The sequence below is a fragment of the Adiantum capillus-veneris genome, chromosome 21, assembly GCF_014529385.1.
Source record: "Adiantum capillus-veneris isolate H3 chromosome 21, ASM1452938v2, whole genome shotgun sequence".
NCBI classification, from domain to species: Eukaryota; Viridiplantae; Streptophyta; class Polypodiopsida; order Polypodiales; family Pteridaceae; genus Adiantum; species Adiantum capillus-veneris.
In genome coordinates this window covers 76,487,288-76,511,121 of record NC_140951.1, presented here as the reverse complement: position 1 = coordinate 76,511,121, position 23,834 = coordinate 76,487,288, and positions in this window count along the sequence as shown.

The following is a 23,834-nucleotide window of genomic DNA, read 5'->3' as shown; positions in this document are numbered from 1 at the left end:
CGACTTGCTTCCCTCGTAAGGGCACCACATTAGGCATATATGTCGGCTAAAGCATTGCCAAGCACGAAACTTCCTTCAACAGTCCTTGAATAACAATATTATCTAGAATTTTAATGCCCTTATCAGCTTCTTAGTGCAATTACGCCTTCAAGATGCAAGCATAGGTGATTGCTTTGGCCGAAGAGCACTCCCTTTGCACTCGTTGAATATAGCCCGAAGCTTCTTACCGCATCCGTGTTGGGAACTTCCCGCAATCATTACATTCCAAGAGACACCATTTCAGACACGATGCTCTTCAAGTACTTATGTGCTTCTGTACGGGCACCACATTTAGTGTATTAACATTCAAAGCATATCGGTTTGCAGTATTCCCTGAAGCTCAAAAACTCCCAGATGGTACTCCGACTGAGCCGACGAGAGTGGCACGAAACTGGCCCCCGGTGAATCTTTAACGGCCCATAACTTGGCAACCGTAACTCCGATCACACTGATCTGAAAAGACCGACACGCTCCACAAAGTGAGCACTTCAGGCCCATGCATTCATTTCATTTCTGGCACCTCAGTTGCAGTTGCCCAATCCGATACAGATTTACAATCGACTTAAACTTCAAACTACCATAACTTTTGCACTGTAGCTCCAATCAATAATCCGTAAAGATAGGTTGATAGAGCACTTCAAGTAGTACAGTTCTAGATCATAATTTCCCATTTGTGCTCACTTCAAGCGTACTCATTTTTTGAATCATTGAGGCATCTATTGGACCTTTTAAGCCGCATCTAGCATACATTAATCAGTAAACTTGGCCTGTTAACAAGCCCTGATCACTGCTCAGTAAATATGTAGGCTTCAAACAAGCTTAGCTTACATTTCTCTGCTCTTTTTCTCTTCATTAAAGTAGAGCTATACAACATCCACCCCCTCTCAACCTGCAGTCTCCGGTCTGTGCTAATAGCACTTCAATCTGCATCTTCTATAGGTATCTTAAGCTCTTTGCCATCATCATCAGACTCACGTAACTGGTAAACATATGAAAAATGAAATATGTCTTATACCCTATCATCAATGTTCTAGTTTAATCATTAGGTAGCTGCCGATCAAAAATCTCTGAACCACATCTGACGTGTCTTCAAAGCATTCAATTATGGAAAACCTGCTTAGTGAACCCCGCCAGACTCAAGTGCTCCAGTTAATGACTCACACGGCTTGACCATTAAGCTCTCTTTAGGGAACCCTATCAAACTCAAGGATGCCTTACTCTATCTGCACATGGAATGGCCATCAAGTCCTTTACTTCAAGTTCTGGTAGGTAGAACCAACTCAAAAGATGTAAAGATACTTCATCAATTATCCAAAGAAGTCAACTGGAAGCGAGCCATGTAATCTTATTGAACGCATAACCAAAACTCTCCTGGCTTAGTATAGATCTAGGAAACGAAACCTTATATCATGAAACCTGTTACAAGAAACGACTTGTATCCTCCAAATCTGCAACTTGCACTTGAGTATCCCCAAGGATCAAACGAAATAATAAGGAATTGTCCACACACTGGAGCATCATAATATCCACATGAGCATACATTTCCTGTATCAATCAACATCAAGAATTTTTGGTGCAAATATGCTACTCTTGGTTCAAATAGTACACAATTACTATGCATACTTTTGACAGTAACCATCAATATTGAATCTGCTTGTGAATATCCTTAGAATATCTTGAATCAAACACCATTGAGATCACATAGCACTGATGGGCTCTGTAATATACTAGAGCTTCACTTGAAGCATAGTGCAACACCCACATCCCATAAACTTTTGGCAACTTAAGCTCATTACCAAAAATAATTAAAGAATTCTGACTCTCTTTTATTGGCAGCCAAGACATCACTGACATAAGCATCAATAGGAATAGCATCCAAATCCAGCCACATTTGGCATATTGTCCAAGGAAATGAAAAACCCCATGCACCTTTTGTAGTATCAAGGATGATTTAGCACTATCACCCCCTCTAGCTTCATAGCCATCACGAAAAACATTGGGAGTCTCTCAACCTGTATCATCAGACGGATTTTCACCTATTGAGATTTCAGCTTGATCATGAAAAACAGTTTTATCTTGTAAAACTTCATCCATAACATCCTCGGGAAAATCACCCTTGGAAGTCTCAACATTAGTCAAAACTGTAGGAGTTATCTCCTCATGTACCCCATGTATAAGCATAGATGTAGAATCCATGTTGATAACATGTTCACAATCATCATGATCTAAGCAATCGTCATACTCATCGATATCATCCTCTGCTTTCTCATCTGCATCCATGTTACTTAGGAATACATCATAGCATTATAAAGGATCATCTGGCACCCCCTCTGAAGAGGTGCACGAATCAAGAAGCTATTCTATACTGTCATGATCATCTCCTTCAGATCTAGACAAGAAATCACTAATTATAGCATCTTCTTCTGAAAGGGCGGTGGTAATGCGTGTGCTAGTCTCCACCCAACCATGCTATCTTATAGCCTCCCCCTCGCATACACACTGTCCGGTTGTGCCGATGGCCTTGCCCATAGGACATGGTATATCCTCCCCCTAGCATACACACTGTCCGGCCGTGCTGGTGGCCTTGCCCATAGGACCCATGTCCTTACATTACTCCCCCTTGGAGAACCGTTTTTGTCCTAAAAAACGAACATAGGAAAACATTTCTTAAGTGCGAAAACATTCTCCCATGTAGAACCTTCTGCAAGTCTATCTAGCCATTTTATCAACACCTGTCGTCTGACATGAAGCTCATGAGAATTCAAAATCTTTTTGGGCTCATGCGGAATGCTTGGCGATTCGATAAGGTCAACTTACACACATATGTCAATGAGTTTATCATTCTGTCCTAGCTGTTTTCATAAACGGCTAACATGAAAAACAAGATGAACTCGTGAGTGCTCTGGGAGAGCTAACTTAAAGGCCACTTGACCTTTACATTTGAGAATGGTAAACAGTCCACGATAGTGTGGCGAAGGTTTAGCAACTTTTCCCGTCTTCAGACTTTTTGAATGCTCCGAAACTTTGAGGAAAACCTTGTCTCCTTCTTCGAAAGTAGCAAGACGACGATGCTCATCTACGTACTTCTTATATTGATCGTGAGCTTGCTTAACATTTTGTTGAGCAACTCGAAGCATGTCAAAATGGTCTTGGAGAAAATCCTTCACTTGTTGTATCTTCTTCTTAGCCAATCCCACAGTAACGGGTGATCTAGATTGAAATCCATATAAAGGCATAAATGGACTAAACCGTGTAGTCACATGCTTTAAACTATTATAAGCAAGTATCAATTTAGGTAAGTAGTCTTCCCAATTGGTTTGCTTCTTGCTAACGTACGCTCGTAGCATATCCTCTAGCACTTGATTAACTCTTTCTGTTTGACCATCCATTTCTGGATGATCAGCCGTACTTAGATTAAGTTTAGTTTCCAACTTTTGGAGCATAGCTCTTCAGAAGTGATTATTGAACTTTCGATCTCTCGCACTAATGATACTAGCTAGAAGACTGTAGAGTTTATATATATGCTCTACAAATAGATGTGCTATTTCCAGTGTCTTAACCGTAGTATTAGTAAGAATGAATCGACCCATCTTTGTGAGACGCTCTACAATTACCCAAAAGGCATCATGGCCACGGTTTGTAGTCGGTAGTCCTACCACAAAATCCATAGAGATACTCTTCCACTTACCTTGTGGAATCTCTAAAGGATGTAAAAGGCCACCTACCTTGATGCTCTCTGGCTTATTAACTTGGCACGATTGGAAATTTAGTACGTACTCTTGAACATCATGATGTAATCCCAACCAGTAAAATTTTTGTCGAACTAAGGCATAAGTTGACGGGAGTAAAGTGATACCCAGACCTCGACGGCCTCTAAAATGCCGGGATCCGATGGCACGCCTCGAGCCGGTCATGGTAAAGAGAATAGGGGACACCACCTAGCTTTGAGCGGCTAGGATGAAGACCACGGTGATGTGAACACCGCAAACTTACACACACACACGCACACACACACACACACAGAGATTGAAAAATGATGAAAACCCTCGGGGGTATGAGGGAGAATTATTTCTTACAGTATTTACAATGACCTTCCTTTCGGCAAGGTGGCACACCGTAGTGATAGAGAGATAGGGAGAAGAGATGGTGAATCTACTTGGTGCGTTCTCTAAAGACGACTCCATGATGTGAAACTTGCTATCAAGAAGGTGTATGTGTGTGTGCATCGATCATTGGAGTCGAGAGGTGGATGTAGCTCCCTTCACATGCTGCAATTCCCAAAATAAACCATCACACAAGTCCCCTCTCCGTAACGCCAATAGTGTCAATTTCTCCCACTAAAGCTCTACCTAGTGTTGACCTCTCATGAACTGCTACTCCCCCCGATAGTGACCTCTCAATGCCCTTTTATAGGTGTTGGTTGCTTGGATTAGGGTAATCCCGGTTTGATTAGGGTAAGCTAATCGAGGAGACAAAGCAAGGCGGTGGGCCCGGTGTGGTTGACCCTTGATTTGTCTTGGGAGTTATTAAAAGTGAAAACCACCTAAAAGTATTCCTAATGCTTTTACCTTGTTCTTTGATGGAGCTTTTCGACGAGCCACAGGAAAAGCGGGGGGAGGGCTAGTGTTGCTCAACCCAAGTGGGGAGGTGGTCATGAAAGAGAAGGTTAATCTACCAGGTTCAACTAGCAACAATGAAGCAGAATATGACACACTACTTCATGGCTTAAAGATATGCATTGGCCAAGGTATACAACGTCTCCTGGTAAAAGGGGATGCACTTCTTATTGTGAAGCAAATTTTAGGCATTTGGGCATGCAAGAATGAAAGCCTAAGGACAAAAGTTCATGCCATTCGTAGATTGTTTAATCAATTTGAAGAAGTGAAACTATATCATATTCCTAGGAAACAGAATGAAGATGCCGATTTACTTGCACAGCAAGTAGTTACATGTGTTGAGAAAGAAGTGCAGGTCATCATGGTGGCAGCAACTATCAAGCAACCGAGATACCAGGGATTGAAGTCATTGACTCCCATTATTAGCTACATTTTGGAGGGTGAGTTTCCACAAGACTTCACGAAGGCTCAGAAGAGGAGACTCATGAAGAAGGCAAGCACGTATATCTTCCTAGAAGGATCCCTCTATCAAAGAGGGAAGGATCAAGTGTGCAAAATAGTACCAACTATCAAGGAGATTCCAACCATTCTAAAAGGTTTGCATGAAGAGGCATGTGGTGGTCATTTTGCCCAAGAGTTAACTGTGAAGAAGATTTTTCTTGCGGGGTATGTTTGGCCAAGTCTGCATGTGGATGTCCAACATTGGTATAAAAGTTGTCACAATTGTCACGTAAATGGGAATAGAAGATTGGTTTATGGTCCAAGGAAAATCGTAATTGCAAATGGACCCTTTGAAAAGTGGGGCATTGATGCTATGGGTCCTCTGCCTAGGACAAAAAATGGTAAACTCTACATTCTAGTGGCTGCTGTAGACTTTATGACTAGGTGGGTGGAAGCACAAAGTGTGGCAAAGGTAAATGAGAGGATAGTGAGAAAATTTGTTTACACTCACATTTGTTGTATATTTGACACACCTTTGGAGAATGTTTCTGATAATGGTCCAGGGTTTAGAAAGGTCTTGCTCACAGAAGTCTGTGAAGAACTTCACATTCTACATTGTCATTGTACACCCTACTATCCCCAATCAAATGGTTTGGTAGAAAAAGCTAATGGTGTCATTGCAGGCATCATTAGAAAGATGGTGAAAAACAAGATAAATTTGTGGGATGACTTCTTCGATGGTGCCTTGTGGGCATATCGAACCACATATAGGGAAGCCACGGAGTTCACACCATTTCACTTGGTCTATGGTCAAGAGGCTTTACAACCAATTGAGCTCAACATTCCAACAATGCGACTTCATGGCAAAGCAGCACAAGATTATCAAGAAGCATGGATGGATCAACTTCTTACCTTAGCTGAGCTTGAGTGGAAAAGAGAAGCAGCATACGAGTGCTACAAGAGGAAATCCACATAGACAAAGGAAAAGCTTGACAAGAAACTAAAGGACAAAGGCATCAATGAAGGAGATCTTGTGCTAAGGTATGACAATCGACTCGATAATCGTTTTGATGCCAAGTTTGAAACTAGATGGCAGGGGCCATACATAGTCAAGAAGGATTTCAATTCAAGTTACTATCAACTTATGAACTTGAATGGGAAGGAGCACTCCAGGAAGGTAAACGGGTATCGCTTGAAGCCTTATTTGAGTCGCCTTCTACCAAAGGATCTACCAAAGATCTGTCAAAGGGCAGCTGTCTCATGTAAGTATTGTTACATGAAGCATGAGTGTAACTCCAGCCAAAATTCTGAGGGGCCAAACAATGAAGATCTCGTCAAGGACTCTGAAGCACTCTCTTTGGAAAAGATGCTCTATGATGGTACATGAATATACCATCATCCTGGGGGAGGGCTAATGATAGCCGTTTTTTGGCTCTCCATAATTGCCATAGTGAGTTAACCCACCCTATAGTTTTGTTAGTTCATTAGTATCATGTAGAGGCTTATCTGCTTGATCAACTCCTTTAGAATAACCCATGTCAAGTTCAGCATCTTGTGAACCACTTGTTGTACAATCTATGTCTTCACTGGGACCATTATTGGAGGTAGCATCCATGCAAGCAATCTTTGAAAAAAATTCATATAAGTCTATTTCAGCATTAAATTCAGTGTTTACCTTTTCTACGTTGCTCAAAATATGCTCCTCTGAAACTGAATCTGCTACTTCCAATTCCGCATTTTGTTTGGCTTTGCTTCATACAAAAATATGCTCCCAAAATTGATCGTAATTAAGGAACTACATCTGATTCCCTTCACCTTTACTAAAGACAGCCTGGCTTCGTTCAGTAATCTCTTTTATTTCTAGAACTAGAATCCTTAAGCTTTCAAAAATAAATTCCTCTACAAAATAGTCCCACCGTGTGGGATATGCTTCTACCAATTCTTGAACCTACTTTTAAAAATATGAGTTTACAACCTCTTCAAAAGTTGAAATCATTTGATCTTCTAGAACATTTCAGCTCTTCATCTTGACTTCATAACATGAAATAAAACCTTCTGGATCATATCCCTAAAATTTATGATACTGCTCCCATACAGCATCAAGTGCTATCTCTACAGCATCATCAATCTGCTTTTTTATATGCATGGCTTTTGATTCCTGTAGACATTCCTGAACTAATTCTATCCTTTTTGGCAAATCTGCAACTACTCGATTTTTATCAAATCCATTAAAATTGAAATCGTCAATAAACTGCTTCAAGTGTTCTTGCATCTCCATCTTTACCTCCCACCCCGGCTCGGCTTCGCGTTGGGTTCACCAAAGATGTCTGGGGATATTTGTTTGAAACATGAGCCGAGAAGGGGCCGAGCCTCTAGTTGGTGTGAGAGGTGTAAAAGAGAGAGAACAAGAGATATTGAAAGATCTAGTAGTTACTGTAATCATCAATTGATTGAATAATGCTTTCAGTACAACATAATCCTTAGCCAAGTCGGGCTATTAGCAGCACCCTCACTCGGATCAGCTGAAAGTTAGGAGTTTAATCTCCATTTTCATAGAATTCAGCGAGTCGTTAACGACACCGTGACCTAACAAGATGATTAATCAACCTTTGGAATGAGGACAATGATGGAAATTTTTGCATGTCACTTTATCTGCTTCAACTACCTTCAAGGTTCTGCAAACTTCATATATCTGCTTCAACTACCTTCAAAGTTCTGCAAACTTCATATAAGTTCATTACACCAGCCATCATGCTTCAATTATTGTAAACTATTCTGCAAATTTCTACTTTTGTGTGCTTTGCACTGCCTTAATTGTTGCTCACGAGAGTACTCTTCTCTCATCCAACACTGCCTCCTAAATCCAAGCTCCACCTTGCTTCTAATCCAAGAGAGAAACTTTCTTACTCATGGATGAGAGAGATCCTCCTGCTTGCACACACACACACACACACACACACACACACACACACACAGAGAGAAACCTTGCTTCTGATCCAAGAGAGAAACTTTCTTACTCATGGATGAGAGAGATCCTCCTGCTTGCCGAGAAGGGGCCGGGCCTCTAGTTGGTGTGAGAGGTGTAAAAGAGAGAGAACAAGAGATATTGAAAGATCTAGTAGTTACTGTAATCATCAATTGATTGAATAATGCTTTCAGTACAACATAATCCTTAGCCAAGGCGGGCTATTAGCAACACCCTCACTCGGATCAGCTGAAAGTTAGGAGTTTAATCTCCCTTTTCATAGAATTCAGCGAGTCGTTAACGACACCGTGACCTAACAAGATGATTAATCAACCTTTGGAATGAGGACAATGATGGAAATTTTTGCATGTCACTTCATCTGCTTCAACTCCCTTCAAAGTTCTGCAAACTTCATATATCTGCTTCAACTACCTTCAAAGTTCTGCTTCAACTACCTTCAAAGTTCTGCAAACTTCATATATCTGCTTCAACTACCTTCAAAGTTCTGCAAACTTCATATAAGTTCATTACACCAGCCATCATGCTTCAATTATTGTAAACTATTCTGCAAATTTCTGCTTTTGTGTGCTTTGCACTGCCTTAATTGTTGCTCGCGAGAGTACTCTTCTCTCATCCAGCACTGCCTCCTAAATCCAAGCTCCACCTGGCTTCTAATCCAAGAGAGAAACTTTCTTACTCATGGATGAGAGAGATCCTCCTGCTTGCACACACACACACACACAGAGAAACCTTGCTTCTGATCCAAGAGAGAAACTTTCTCACTCATGGATGAGAGAGATCCTCCTGCTTGCACACACACACACACACACACACACACACACAGAGACTTTAGCACCTTGATTAGTGTAGACTAATAAAAAGAGTAAAGAGTTCCTAGAAAAAATCATTAGTTAATCTATCAACTTCTATGAGATTTGATGCACCAAAGATGTCTATCTCAATCTATACTTTTGCATCTTCATTATCAAACCCTACTTCTTTGTCTCTCTCCGCATCTACTTTAGTATTTGAAAATTCATCTCTAGGTTCACGCATATGCTCACCACTGACCTCCAGCTCAAAATCCAAACTTATATTATCTGTTGGCCATGCACTTTGTTCTCACAAATCACCTCTTTGACCTCAACATCCAATCCTTCACACACTTGCTTGCTCCGTCAAGCGACTTGAACAACACAGAGCGAGCGTGGTTTAGACAGATCATTTTCATCATTTTTTGTCCATAGTGGATCTAGTGTGAACACAACTTGTTCACAATGCTGTGGAAGTACGAATGTATCTCACACATCTGTCCACACCCACCTAGAGTTCACTTGAATCAATAAACTCTTGTCTTTGCGCACAATTGCATTAGGGCCACTAGTAATAACTTTGAACCACTTGACATCAAAGATAAAAATATCAAACTTTCTAAATCTAATCTTCAAGATGTCTTGGATGTAGCCAAAGTATTCAAGTTGGCTATCTCTGTATTCTCATCCTAGAACTACTCCTACTTTCTTGGATGAATCTTGCCTAACACCACTATCAAAAGTGACCCTTTGTTCGTCGATCCGTTGCACTCTGAAGTGTTTTTCATGCGACCACAAAGCTCCATATTTGTGATACTACAGCCACAAAATTGAAACATATCTAATGTTATCATCATGTGGAGCTCAAAAAGAAAGTTGTGAAAATATACATGCCAATTGCAAACCCTTGACATCTCCTCTTTCTCTTTACTAATCAACACTCTATTCATCTTTGCCTCTAAGATTGTCGCATCTAACCACCACCCAGTTGGAAAGTTAGGCAATTTTTGAAGATGATCTAGAAAAGAAAGGTTTCTAGTGGCACGATTGCACTTGAGTGGCAGGCGATTTGTTTGTCGGATCTATATATGGCTCACTCTACTCAACTTGGTCTCACCTATATATTTGTATCTTGTCCTCAGTATGAATTAGTCTTTGGGAGTGTACATGGTGTGTCTCTTGTCTTGTATCTCTCTTTCTCTCTACATCTCAACATGATATCAAAGTGGTAATGATCACGTGTCAATTCAATTCATGGTGACAAAACAGTTTGTGTATACGATTCGCATGTAAGATTCAAAATTGCTACAAATTTTATTTTTGCGGATTGATTCTTGTTAATTGTGGTTGTTTTGTGTTAAGAAGAATATGCTTAGTGTTTTGTGTGGTGTTTATTGCTAATCGATATAATGAATCATTGATTACATTTTCTTGTTGATTTGTTTTTTGACACCCTGAACTTCATCTCAATTTTTGGGGATCTTCTGCTCAAAATTTGGAGAAATGAGAAAAGCGCCATGTACGCTTCCACCTTGAAGTGCAACGTACATGGATATTTTCATCCAAAACTTGTTCGTATCCTCAAACTCTTTGATTTGAGTTGTAGGTTTTCATCAATCGGAGTTCGCAACAGAAAGTTATGTTGTTTTTACTGCAATTGAGCTTGATGCAGCTTTCATCGTCTTCGTGCATCAACTTTTTTGTGTAAATTTAGCTTTCTGTTATTCATATTGTGGCCGTCAATCTTGCATCTCACGTCACTATATTTAGAGGACTCTTTTATTATTAACGTCTCTCTTTCCTTGCTTTTTTGGGTGATGTCTCTCACATCTTTGGATGTTTATTGAGCATCCTTCTCGCGTTTATCGTTGACAGAACACAGTTGTCATACTTCTCTCGCTCTCAATTGTAGCCTTCACCATATATGGTGTGCAAATTCTGCGATCTTATCTTATACGTTGCCAGGAGTTTTTTGGAGCAAGGGATTGCACATATGTACATACACATGCATGGTGCATCGAATAAAGGATTGCCCAATTTCCATAGCCAGGTGGTTACGTGGGGCCCACATGTGTACAGGTAGGGCAGCATGTACATAGTGCATCGATTTTCACTATTATCAGTACCAGTGTATTTTTTCTACAATAATGAGGAGTTGGTAGTGCTTAAAACTTCTCGAGGAAGCTATCCGCGGGCCGACGACATGAGGTAAGCAGGTGCGTCAAATGGCATCTAGTGGCGTCAGGAGGCCGAATGGGGTCAATATTTGCACGTGGATGAGTACAGACACAACGTGGGTGTTTGCTTGTGAGAATTATGCAGAAAGGTCATCATGAGGACCTTTTTTTGGGGCCACTTCACGTGGTGGCGAGATGCATTATTGGAAGAAAGCTGAGTGCTAGGTGTGCGAATGATGCAAAAAGGTGACAACTATGCACTACGAGGTCAGTTTTTGACCTGTTCGGGGTCCGTTTGAGGTCATCTAAAAGGCCAAGGGTGCCCAACTAATAAAGCTAAGTGTGGGAACTGAAAAACAGGAGAAAAGACCAGAAAAAACATGGAGAAGAGAGGAGGAACAGCCGCAGGTGTGTTTTTGGTGTTTTTGGAGCCTGTTTTGGCCCTAAACTGCTCATCCGAGGTCGGATTTGAGCACTTTGACATGGTAGACTGGGGTTTTAGGCCGTTCCGGACGCGATGGTGCTGTCCATTTTGCCAAATTCCTCACTCTTTTCCTGCTGTTTTTCTGTGTAAGTTTCTCCTATGAGCGAAGTTTCTGCTCTAGTTTGTGATTGTATCTGGCTTCTTTTACCCATATTGTGTGAGCTATTTGCCCCATTGGTGTTGGCCCAAGCTCAATTATATCTAAACATCAGAAATTCTCTTCTTTTGAGCTGAGTTTTCTGGGTATGTGTGTGTGTGTGTGTGTCTGTGTGGAGTGGGCAAGTGGATAGTCTCTCTCCTCTCACTCCAGAGGTGTGTTCCCTGTCTCGGCCAGGTGTGTTGTGTAAGCCGAGTGGTGCCCCATAGTGTGTGTGTGTATCTTCCCAAGAGTGTGTTTCGGGTCGTTATAGAGGCGCTATGTGTGTTTTCATCCCGCTCACATTCTTTTGGCGTCCCCAGGGAGGATCTTCTTCGAGTACCTTCTGCTTCGAGCTTCGAGCTTCGCGATTGGGGATTACAGGTTACAGGTTGTAGGTTACAGGTTACAGGTTACAGGTTACAGGGACAGGTACAGGTACAGGTACACGTTATTCACACAGGTACATGTAGCTGGAGTACAGTGATATACTAGCAGTGATGTCACTTGCAGTTGTTGTGGGTATGCATCACTTGGCACCTATTTGAGCGCATTGTCTGCTGGATTGTACGTTACTTGTGGAAACTGCCATTGTACGCATTTGTGGAGTCATACTTGGTTGTATTTGGCAGTCCCAACCATTTCTGAGACTTGGTCTGAAAGATAGTCATTTCTGAGACTTGACTATACGTGATTTGCATTAGCCTTCGTGTGAGGGTCGATAGCGTGAGGTTTTTATTGAGCTGGGGGATTCTCAAATGTAGAGATCCTTTCGGTGATACAGGTAGCTGGAGCACCCTTTTTGTGACCTCGCCATAGGCTATGTACTAGTGAGTCCTACTTGATGCTCGGGTTCTATTGTTGACAGTTTATGCATACATAGACAGTCTATATTTTGGGTTCACACTGCTCTACTTCTGGGGAAACTCTGCCGAAATTTTCCCAAGTTATGATGGCTGGTTTTTTGGTATTTTGAGCCATTTATGCTGTTATGCTGCTGAAATTTTGGCAAAATCAGAGGTTGAGTCAGGTGTGCCTTCTTGGGAGCTTCATGGTTGGCTTTAATGGATGATCAAAATGGCCCTCAGTTCACTCCTTTTCATTTAACTCAAAGAATTCAGATTAATGTTGATGTGTCCAGGAAGATCTTTTTCCAGCAGCGCATAGTCTTTATGTTTGGGCCAAGAAGATTGAGAGAGATCCTGGAATGTCCTTTGCCTGTTGTAATTCCAATGATCAACTATGAAAACTCATTTGATGTGCATGTGTTTGTCCTTATCTAAAGCTGAGCTCCATTGAAGTTTCTAGGGATTGGGTAGTGAAAAGTTTTGGGTTCTTGCACGTGTGTTCGAAGGGGTTCTCAAAGCATCATAATTTGGGTAGCCATGGATTTCTCTTATCCCGAGTTTCATGGAAGAAGTGATGAAGATGTGGAAGAATTTTTGGAAAAGATGGAGGTTGCCTGCATTAGCAACCAGATTCATGACCCTACGCAAATGTTACGCCTTCTCCAAATTTGTTTGAAGAGTGATGCACGAGTTTGGTCTAAAGCATTTGAAGAGGAGTTGCGTGTGGCTGATCCACCTGTAAGGTTGAGTTGGGACAATCTACGACATGGGTTGGAAGTGGAGTTTGTGAAGATAGAAGATCCTGACAAGGTGTGGCAAGAAGTACAGGCTTTGGTGCAAAAGGAAGGTGAGCCAATAGATGCGTATATACGTAAGTTTTCATTGGCATGGGAGTGAATGTGCAAGGCTTTAGCACCACAGGTACCCCCGCCTGACATGATGAAGAAGGACAGGTTCTTGGCTGGTCTTTGGGAGAATATACGTTGGAGAGTGGAGCTAAAGAAGCCTAGGACATATGAAGATGCACTAGAGGTATCAAGGAGCAAAGAGTGGAAGTTGAGGAAAATGAGCCAGTTAGGGGTGGAGTCTTTGCCCATGAGGTCTGAATTTCAGCCTATAGAGTCTTTACAAGGTCGCATGTCAGGGGTTCATCACGAACCAGTGGTTCCTATTACTACTCAGGTTATGCCAGCAGTGGTCACTACAGCAGTGCAAGATGATGGGCTAAGGCAAGACATGAGGAAAATGGTAGATTTGATGAAGAATCTCAGCCTAAACATGCTAGGTCAAGTGGGAAATAATCGAGGTCGAGGGAGGTTTGCAAATCAGCAAGGAGGTGAAGAAAGGCCTAGGAATGGTGTTGGACAAAGCAATGGTAGGTTTTGGAGGCAGACGCCCACCTGTTATAATTGTGGAGAGTTGGGTCACATCAGCCCGCAATGTGATAAACCACCAAGGATGGGGGGATACATGTATCCATTGCCAAGACAGGTGCTAACTAGGTCAAATGATTATGGCATCGAAATTAAGGGAGACGAAGGAACCAGTGGACTGACCCAGGAGGAAAAGGGAAAGACAAAAGTGCTAAGTGTAGTCACCTTGGAGAAGGCATCAAAGCTAGAGGATACATTAGTGATGCGTATTGGGAAGAGGACCACAGAGGATAAGGAAGGAAGAAGTGCCCCAGGTCCTAGTAAGAAGAAAGGAAAGAGCCATGAAGGCGAGGATGTCAAGGCCAAGAGGAAAAGGAGAGCTCGTCGAAAGTTTCATGTTTCAGATTTTCCACTAGGGGATGGGCAATTAAGCTATGACTTGAAGGAGGATCTGACAAGCAGGAAGGCAGATGTTACTTTTGGGCAGCTTATAGAGATGGTGCCTAAGCTAAAGCGACAGTGGAAGAGGATGGTTAACCCAATGGAGAAAGAGCCAGAGAGAGGTTCAGTGAAGGTGTTGGCAATGGAAGAGCTACCAGACATTTGTCCAATAGTAGATGTGTGGCATAAAAGGAAAAATTTGGGACAAGGTTATGTGGATGGCGGAGCCCAAATATGCGTCATAACACACTCATGCGTTGAGAAGATGGGTCTCACAGTGGTTGGGGTGTCAGGTTTTCAGATCAGATTGGCAAACCATCAAAAAGTAAAATGCTTAGGTGTTGTAAAGAGCTTAGAAGTGGAGGCATATGATGCAAAGGCAGTGGTTGATTTTCATGTGATGCCAGCAGGGTTGGGAGCATATCCTATTATATTGGGAAGACCATGGTTACGTGCAGTGGGAGCTGTTCAAGATTGGCGACATGGTACGATTAGCCTCTATGGAAAGACAGGTACCAAGAAGCTTTATAATATGGACACAAGGAAACGATTAGAGGAGCTTTATGAAGATGAGGATGAGTCTAGTGATGAAGACTCTTCCACGGTGACAGATGAGGACAATGATAGCGCTACCAGCAGTGATGAGGATGCTGATGTTTCATTTCTTTTGATGGACAAAGAAATCCAGGAGATTGGTTTAGTTGCATTTGCGAATGAGGTTGAAGATGAAAGTGAAGGGCCTTATGAAGTGATTGAAGGGCTGATGCAAACCAAGGTTGAGTTGTCAAAGAAGCAGGAATTAATGACGCAAATGATTAGTGGAGACCTCTCAGCTATGGAGAAGGATATATTTTTGCATATGCTTGCTAGTTTTCCTGATTTGTTCATTACTTCATATGAAGAGATCAGAGGGTTCAAGGGTGAAGAGATGCATATAGAGCTGAAAGAAGGTGCTAAGCCAGTGAGGAAAAGGCTAAGAAGGATGGGTCAAGAGCAAATGGAAGCCTTGCGGGTAGAGGTGGACAAGTTATTGAAGGCAGGGTTCATAGTTCCAATGGAGACCACAGAATGGGTGAGTCCAGTTGTAGTCAGTCCAAAGAAGGATGGGAAGTGGAGAATTTGTGTGGATTTTAAACCCTTAAACGCAGCCACTAAGAAGAACCCATATCCTCTTCCATTCATTGATCAGATCTTGGATTCAGTGGCAGGTTATGAGAGGTACAGTGTGTGTGATGGTTTTTCAGGCTATTTTCAATTGAAGATTGCTCTTAAAGACCGCACAAAGACAACTTTTATTACGCCATGGGGCTGCTATTGCTACACAGTGTTGCCGTTTGGGTTGTCAAATGGACCATCTTTCTATCAAGAGAGAGCGAATTGGGTGTTGGAACCATTCATTGGTAGTTGTGTTAAAGCTTTTATGGATGACTTCTGTGTTTATAGCAGTAGGGCTGATCACCATGAGAAGCTTCAGATGGTATTGGCTCGATATGATGAATGTGGAGGACAACTAAATCCAAAGAAATTTCATCTAGCACAGCCAAGGGTGAAGTTATTGGGCCACATGGTGTCAGAAAATGGCATTGAGGCTGATCCAGATAAGGTGAAGTCTATTATTCTTCTTCCATCACCTATGAGTACGAAGCAATTGGCAACCTTTATACACAAAGTGAAGTACATGGCACGGTTTATTCCATTGTCTTCGCAGCTTCTTAATCCATTACAGCAAGTGGCAAAGCATGATCCATTGCAATGGGATGACAAGTGTGAAGAAGTGTTTCAAGAGGTGTTAGGGGGGTTGTCAGCCATGTAGGCTCCTGATTGGGAGAAAGTTTTTTATGTAAATCCATCAGTAGGGGATGATGCCATTGGAGCCATGCTATTGCAAAAGGGGAAGGGCAGCCATTATATGAGGCTAGTGTATTGTGCAAGCCGAGTGAAGTTGGTAGCGGAGAGAAAGTTATCGGAAGTAGAGCTAGTGATGGCTAGTGTAATATTTGCTTGTCGACGATTTCGTCATTACTTGCTACCACGACCTTTTGTTTTCTTGACGAGTTATGCCTTTTTGCCACAGTTAATTAATGATACTAACATGTCAAATGTGGTGAAGAAATGGCTGATTGAGCTGCAAGAGTTTGAGTTCTGTTTTCTAGTGGAAGATAGTACAAGGGCTACCCTAGCTGATTTGTTGACCTACAAGGAGAATCCCCTTATTGTTAAGGAAGAGGTGGTGAGAAAGGTAGTTGAAGAAGTGCCACAGATCAGCAATGCACATGTTTTGTTCTTTGATGGTTCATACAGAAAGAGCCACGATGCAGCTTCAGGGGGTATAGCACTTTATGATCCAGAGGGGAAGCTAGTATGCAAGAGAGGGTTCAAATTGGATGCGCATAGTAACAATGAGGCTGAATATGCTACTCTGGAAGCCGGATTACACATTTGTTTGAAGCATGGGGTTCGAAGGTTGAGCATAAAAGGTGATGCCTTGTTAGTTGTGAAGCAAGTATTGGGTGTGTGGAAGAGCAAGAACACCTCATTGAAGGAAATGTGCTTCAGAATTAAAGGCCTGTTAAAAAAGTTTGAAGCATGGAGCATCAAACACATTGAACGTGCTCTAAATGGAGAGGCACATGAAGCAGATCAAGGCATGATTGGGGAGCTATTCGTGTTGAGGACCAATATACCTCTTTATCATGGCCGGGAAATTTTGGCTCAAGAAGAGGAGTTTTTGCTAACAGGAATCATTCCAAAGGAGATTCAGAAGTCTAAGAAGTATGGCTTTGTGCGTAGAGCATACAGGTACAAATTGATTGGTGATGTCTTATACATGAAAGGGGCTGATCTCGTGTTGAGACGTGTACCTTGGCGGGAGGAGCTTTACAGAGTGTTGGAAGAGAATCATGAAGGCGCATGTGGTGGCCATATTGCTCTAAAGATCACCTTGCATAAGATTTTGCAAGAGGGGTATGTATGGCCTAGTTTGCACAAGGATGTTCACCATTGGTGTAGGTATTGCAATAGGTGTCAAGCATTTGGGAAGAGAGTGTTGAAGCCAGAGCTACGAAAAACCATTATGGCGTTTGATGTGTTTGAAAAGTGGGGGATTGATGCAATAGGCCCGTTACCTATCACAAGCAGGGGCAAAAGCTATATTTTGATAGCAGCGGACTATCTTTCTAGATGGGCAGAGGCTATAGCAGTAAAACAGATCACTGCAAAGGATGTGGCAAAATTTGTGTATGATGAAATATGTTGCAAGTTTGGGGTGCCATTAGAGCTACTTTCAGATAAGGGGCCAGGATTTAGAGCTAAACTGCTAGACTTCTTATGCACAAAGATGAAGATTAATCACCAGCATACCACTCCTCATTACCCACAGTGTAATGGCTTAAATGAAAGATTCAATGGTGAGTTGGTACAGATTCTTTCGAAAGTGACAGAGCACCAAGGAAAGAATTGGGATTTGGAATTGCCTAGTGCATTATGGGCTTACCGTACTTCGGTGAAGATAGGTACAGGGTTTACTCCATTTCATTTGGTGTATGGAAAAGAAGCACTATTGCCTGTGGAAGTAGAGTTGCCTGCGGTCAAGGTGTTAGAGAAGTTGCTTGGGCCGCCTAGTGATGCATTCAAAGAGAGACTCTTGCAGTTACAAGAGGTCCAGTTGGATAGGATGAGCGCATTGGAGCATTATGGGCAGATGCAAGATAAGGCTTTGGCAAAGATAAATGAACAGGTCAAAAGTAAGGGTATCAAGAAACATGACTTGGTTTTGCGCTACAACAGTAAGCTGGACAACAGCTTCCAAAAGAAGTTTCAAATTAAGTGGGAAGGCCCTTTCAAGGTAGTGGAGTGTTTTCCAAATGGCACATATCAGCTGGCTAACCTGGATGGGTTTCTACATAATTCAAGGGTAAATGGATTGCCTCTTAAATTGTATCATGCCAGGTTGATGATGGTCGAGCAGGATGAGCTGTATGTGGATCAAGGAGTGTTGGTGAGGGATGAGGAGACCTGTGATGCGGCGAGTCTCATATCTCTTTTTGCTGCTGCTGATCATGAATGATCTAGTAGGCTAGGGGATGGGAAAATTATGTCAGTAGTTTTTTGGAGCAAGGGATTGCGCATATGTACATACACATGCATGGTGCATCGAATAAAGGATTGCCCAATTTCCATAGCCAGGTGGTTACGTGGGGCCCACATGTGTACAGGTAGGGCAGCATGTACATAGTGCATCGATTTTCACTATTATCAGTACCAGTGTATTTTTTCTACAATAATGAGGAGTTGGTAGTGCTTAAAACTTCTTGAGGAAGCTATCCGCGGGCCGACGACATGAGGTAAGCAGGTGCGTCAAATGGCATCTAGTGGCGTCAGGAGGCCGAATGGGGTCAATATTTGCACGTGGATGAGTACAGACACAACGTGGGTGTTTGCTTGTGAGAATTATGCAGAAAGGTCATCATGAGGACCTTTTTTTGGGGCCACTTCACATGGTGGTGAGATGCATTATTGGAAAAAAGCTGAGTGCTAGGTGTGCGAATGATGCAAAAAGGTGACAACTATGCACTGCGAGGTCAGTTTTTGACCTGTTCGGGGTCCATTTGAGGTCATCTAAAAGGCCAAGGGTGCCCAACTAATAAAGCTAAGTGTGGGAACTGAAAAACATGAGAAAAGACCAGAAAAAACGTGGAGAAGAGAGGAGGAACAGCCGCAGGTGTGTTTTTGGTGTTTTTGGAGCCTGTTTTGGCCCTAAACTGCTCATCCGAGGTCGGATTTGAGCACTTTGACATTGTAGACTGGGGTTTTGGGCCGTTCCGGACGCGATGGTGCTGTCCATTTTGCCAAATTCCTCACTCTTTTCTTGCTGTTTTTTTGTGTAAGTTTCTCCAATGAGCGAAGTTTCTGCTCTAGTTTGTGATTGTATCTGGCTTCTTTTACCCATATTGTGTGAGCTATTTGCCCCATTGGTGTTGGCCCAGGCTCAATTATATCTAAACATCAGAAATTATCTTCTTTTGAGCTGAGTTTTCTGGGTGTGTGTGTGTGTGTGTCTGTGTGGAGTGGGCAAGTGGATAGTCTCTCTCCTCTCACTCCAGAGGTGTGTTCCCTGTCTCGGCCAGGTGTGTTGTGTAAGCCGAGTGGTGCCCCATAGTGTGTGTGTGTATCTTCCCAAGAGTGTGTGTCGGGTCATTTTAGAGGCGCTGTGTGTGTTTTCATCCCGCTCACAACGTCTTCTCGCAACCAGATATGGCTATGACTATTCTCATCAACGACTTTCCTTCTAGCCAGCGTTCTGTTCCTCCTTTCCAAGGCCAAGGATTTCCAGGTTGGAAAGCAAAGATATTGTTAATTCTTGAAGGTGATGAACTCTCTGATGTTTTTCTTGGAAATCGTGTTTGTCTGCCTCAGCCTGTTGATACGGATGATGATAACGTGCTTATCACCACTGAAGGACCTATATTTGAAGATTGGAATGTTGCGTATATGGATTGGCAACAACGTGATAAAGCAGCTCGTCGGTATATTCTTTTTGCTCTTACTGATTCCATTTTTCTTGATAGGTATGAACTGCCTACTTTCCACGATGTATGGAAGTACCTTATTGCAAACTTTTAGAAGAAATCTGTTATAGAAATACTTTATTTGAGAGGGTTGCTTAACAAGTTATAGTATGAAGTTGGTACAGCCATGACGGGATATATTGAGTTTTTCAAATCTGTTATTAATCAACTTACTGCTTCTGGTGATCCTGTTCCACAAAAACAACTGATTACACTTCTCCTTGATACGGTGAAGGAATCTTCTTATGATAACATTGTTATTATTCTCTCTAATAAATATGGTTATGATTTTGACCAAGTCTGCATGTCTTTAATTGATTACTCTCAACGTCAAGAATGATGTAATGATGGTGAGGATACATCTATGATTTCATAAGAGGAGACTGAGTCACAACAGATGGAACGTGCTTTTTATGCTCAAAGGCGTCCATTTCAATGAGGAAACCGTAGAGGTGGCCGCCACGGTAATATTTTTTCTCATCTCAAGTTTCCTAATAAGCAATGTTCTTACCGCAACAGAAATGGCCATACTGAAGATGATTTTTGGGCACGTCAATATGATCAAGAACACAATATTACCACAAAACAACCATGTTTAGCTAGAGACTCTTTTTCTTCTTCTTGTGAATATTGTGGATGGTTTGATCATCCCACTCATATGTGCTATAAGCATTGATTTGACATAGATCATAATAGAGCAGATGCTACTAAACATCGAAACAATATTGTACCAAAACCAACTTGTGCCCTATGTTCAGTTACTTTAGACAGAATACTTCATGTACGTGATGGATCACTTTTTATTGTCGATTCTGGTGCTACAGGAAATATGACATATCAATTTAAGTGGCTCCATAACTATCATCCACTACCAGTTGAACGTGTTGTTTATCTTGATGATGTTACGACTTATCAAGTAAAGGGTATTGGAGATTTATATCTTGGTACCTTATCTTCTTCAACTCAAATTTTGCGAGGAGTATTACATGTACCAGATCTTCAACATAATTTTCTTTCAATTGCTAGACTTATTGATCTTGGTACGTCTCTTTGTTGGATTTGATTATACTAAATGCCAAATTAAGAAATGTGGAAAAACTATAGCCACTGAGTCTGAAAACGGTAATTTTTTTGAACTCTCTCTCAATGATGCTCTAGAAAATGTTGTCACTACTCCAGGTGATCATGATTGCAAAGTATGGCATTACTGTTTTGTTCATGCGGATTTCTCAAAACTCCTTGATCTTCAGCATCGTGATCTTGTTCATGGAATGGATCTTAAGCTCATCCCCATATGGGAGTTTGTGAGTTTTGTGGTCTTGGGAAACATAATCGTAAACCCTTTCCTCTTTCAAATACAACTCATTCTCATGACATATTGGATCTTGTGCATAGTGATATATGTGGATCTCTACCTTCTTCGAGATCACAGTATCGCTACTTCATTACTTTCATTGATGATTTCTCATGGTATACAACTGTATTTCTACTTGGACAAAAATCTGAGGCCTTATTTGTTTTCAAACAATTCCACAAGGCTGCAGAACTTCAAACTGGTCGTCGCCTTAAGAAGCTTCGTAGTGACAATGGAGGCGAATATGTTTCTTGAGAGTTCGTGAGTTACTGTGCTGATAGTGGATTTTATCATGAACACACTATTCCATGTTCACTTCAATAGAACGGCGTTGCTGAACGAAAGAATCACACTATTCTCAATGTTGTAAGATGTATGTTGATTCATTCTAGTTTATCTCCTGTTTTTTGGGTTGAAGCTACTTTGACAGCAGTATTTATTCAGAATCATCTTCCTACTATTGCACCCTCTGGTAAGATACCCATCATAGCATGGACAGGTGACATTCCTTCTGTATCTCATTTTCAAATCTTTGGATGTATTGCTTATATTCATGTTTCCAAAGAGACACGAACAAAGCTTGATACTCCAGGTCTTATAGTAATTTGTATTGAATATTCTGACACTTCCAAAGGCTACAAATTTTGTGACCCTTCCTCCAAGAAAGTAATTGTGAATCATGATGCTACTTTTAACGAACAGCTTATGGGAGGCTCATGGTCGATGGATGATTCTGATGATACTAAATCATTGCTTGAGGATTTTTCATTTCTTTCAGAACATGAAACTCTTCCTATAGAGCAACCTTCCTCTTCACAACCATCCATTCTAAATGTTGTCAATGATGATATTGATATTCTTGTTGATCTGCCTACTGATTTTGAACATGGCTCATGTCATGTTTATGATGACGATATCATTGATAATGCTTCTCTACTTCTGAAGATCCCGTTACTTATGATGAAGCTATCTCTTCACTACAAAAGGATCAATGGCAAGAGGCTATGGAAGCAGAGTACGATTCTCTTATCTCTAAAGGTACATGGATAGTAATTGAATTACCTCTTGGTCGTAGATTTATTAAGTGTAGGTGGGTGTATAAGACAAAAGTAAAAGCAGATAGATCTTTTGACAAGTTCAAGGCACGTTTAGTTGCAACAAAAGGTTACCTCCAAGTAGATGGTGTTGATTATCCAGAGACCTTTTCACTAGTTGTTCTCATTACAAGTGTTTTATTACCGTTTGCTGTTAAATTTTATTTAGATGCTCATCAAATGGATGTGCGACCTGATTTTCTTAATGGTGACTTAGAAGAGGAAATTTATATGGAACAACCAAAAGGGTTTGTTATTCCATGTAAAGAAGACCTTGTTGCTCAACTTCATAAGGCACTATATGGTCTCAAACAAGCTTCGCGAGCGTGGTATACAAAATTTGATCTTTTTCTCACCTCTAAAGGATTCAACTCTTGCTCTTCAGACCCTAACGTATACATAAAACATCAAGGTAGCAATTTTGTGATTCTTGCTCTTTATGTGTATGATACCATCCTTGTTTCCAATGATTTGGGATTTCTTAAGCAAGTGAAAAAGTTATTATCTTGTCCATTTGATATGGTGGATCTTGGAGAGATTCACTCATGTCTTGGCATTTAGATCTAAAGGAACCATACAAAAGGTATTTTATTCCTTCGACAATCAAAGTTTATTGCAGATACTATTCAAAAATTTGGTATGGAATCTGCACATTTGGCCAACACACCTTGACTTGAGAGCTCTACGAAGAACACTTCTAACAATGGTGGTCAACTTGTCACAAATCAACCTTATGTTAACTTGATTGGATGTCTTCATTTTGTTGGCATGAACACTCGTCCTAATATTCCATTTGTTACTAATTATATTGGACAACATCTTGTATGTCCTTCTCTTAAGCATTGGTCTGTAGCAAAGCATGTATTGAAATACTTGAAAGACACTACAGATTTTGGTTTGGTCTATTGATGACAACTCAGATCGGATTCTATGCAATCTCTTTCTCTTTTGGGTTACACGGATGCATACTGGGCAAGCTCAAATTTATCTATGCGATCTACTAGTGGAAATTGCTTCTTTATAAATGGTTGTCTTGTTTCTTGGACCAGCAAGAAACAACGATGTGTTGAAGTTTCTACGACTGAGTCAGAATATGTTGCAGTATCACTTGCACCTCGTGAGTTGATCTGTCTTTGACAAATGCTAGTTGATATTGGTCACTCTCCTCTTTCTATCACACCCTTGCGGTGTGACAACCAAAGTGCTATTAGTCTTGCAAAAGATTAAGTTCAGCATAACAAGTCAAAGCACATTAGTTTCCATTATCATTGTGCCAGGTATGAAGTACGCAAAGGAACCATTATGGTTAAACACTGTCCAAGTGATCAGATGATTGAAAACATTCTTACCAAAGGCCTAAATGAGTCATGTTTCATCCTCTTGCACTCGGAGCTTCGAGTTCCTTTGGCCTCACTCTTTCTAGATTAGCTTTTCTGCTATTGTAATAGATTTGTACATATGACATTGTAATTCTATAGGTACCATGC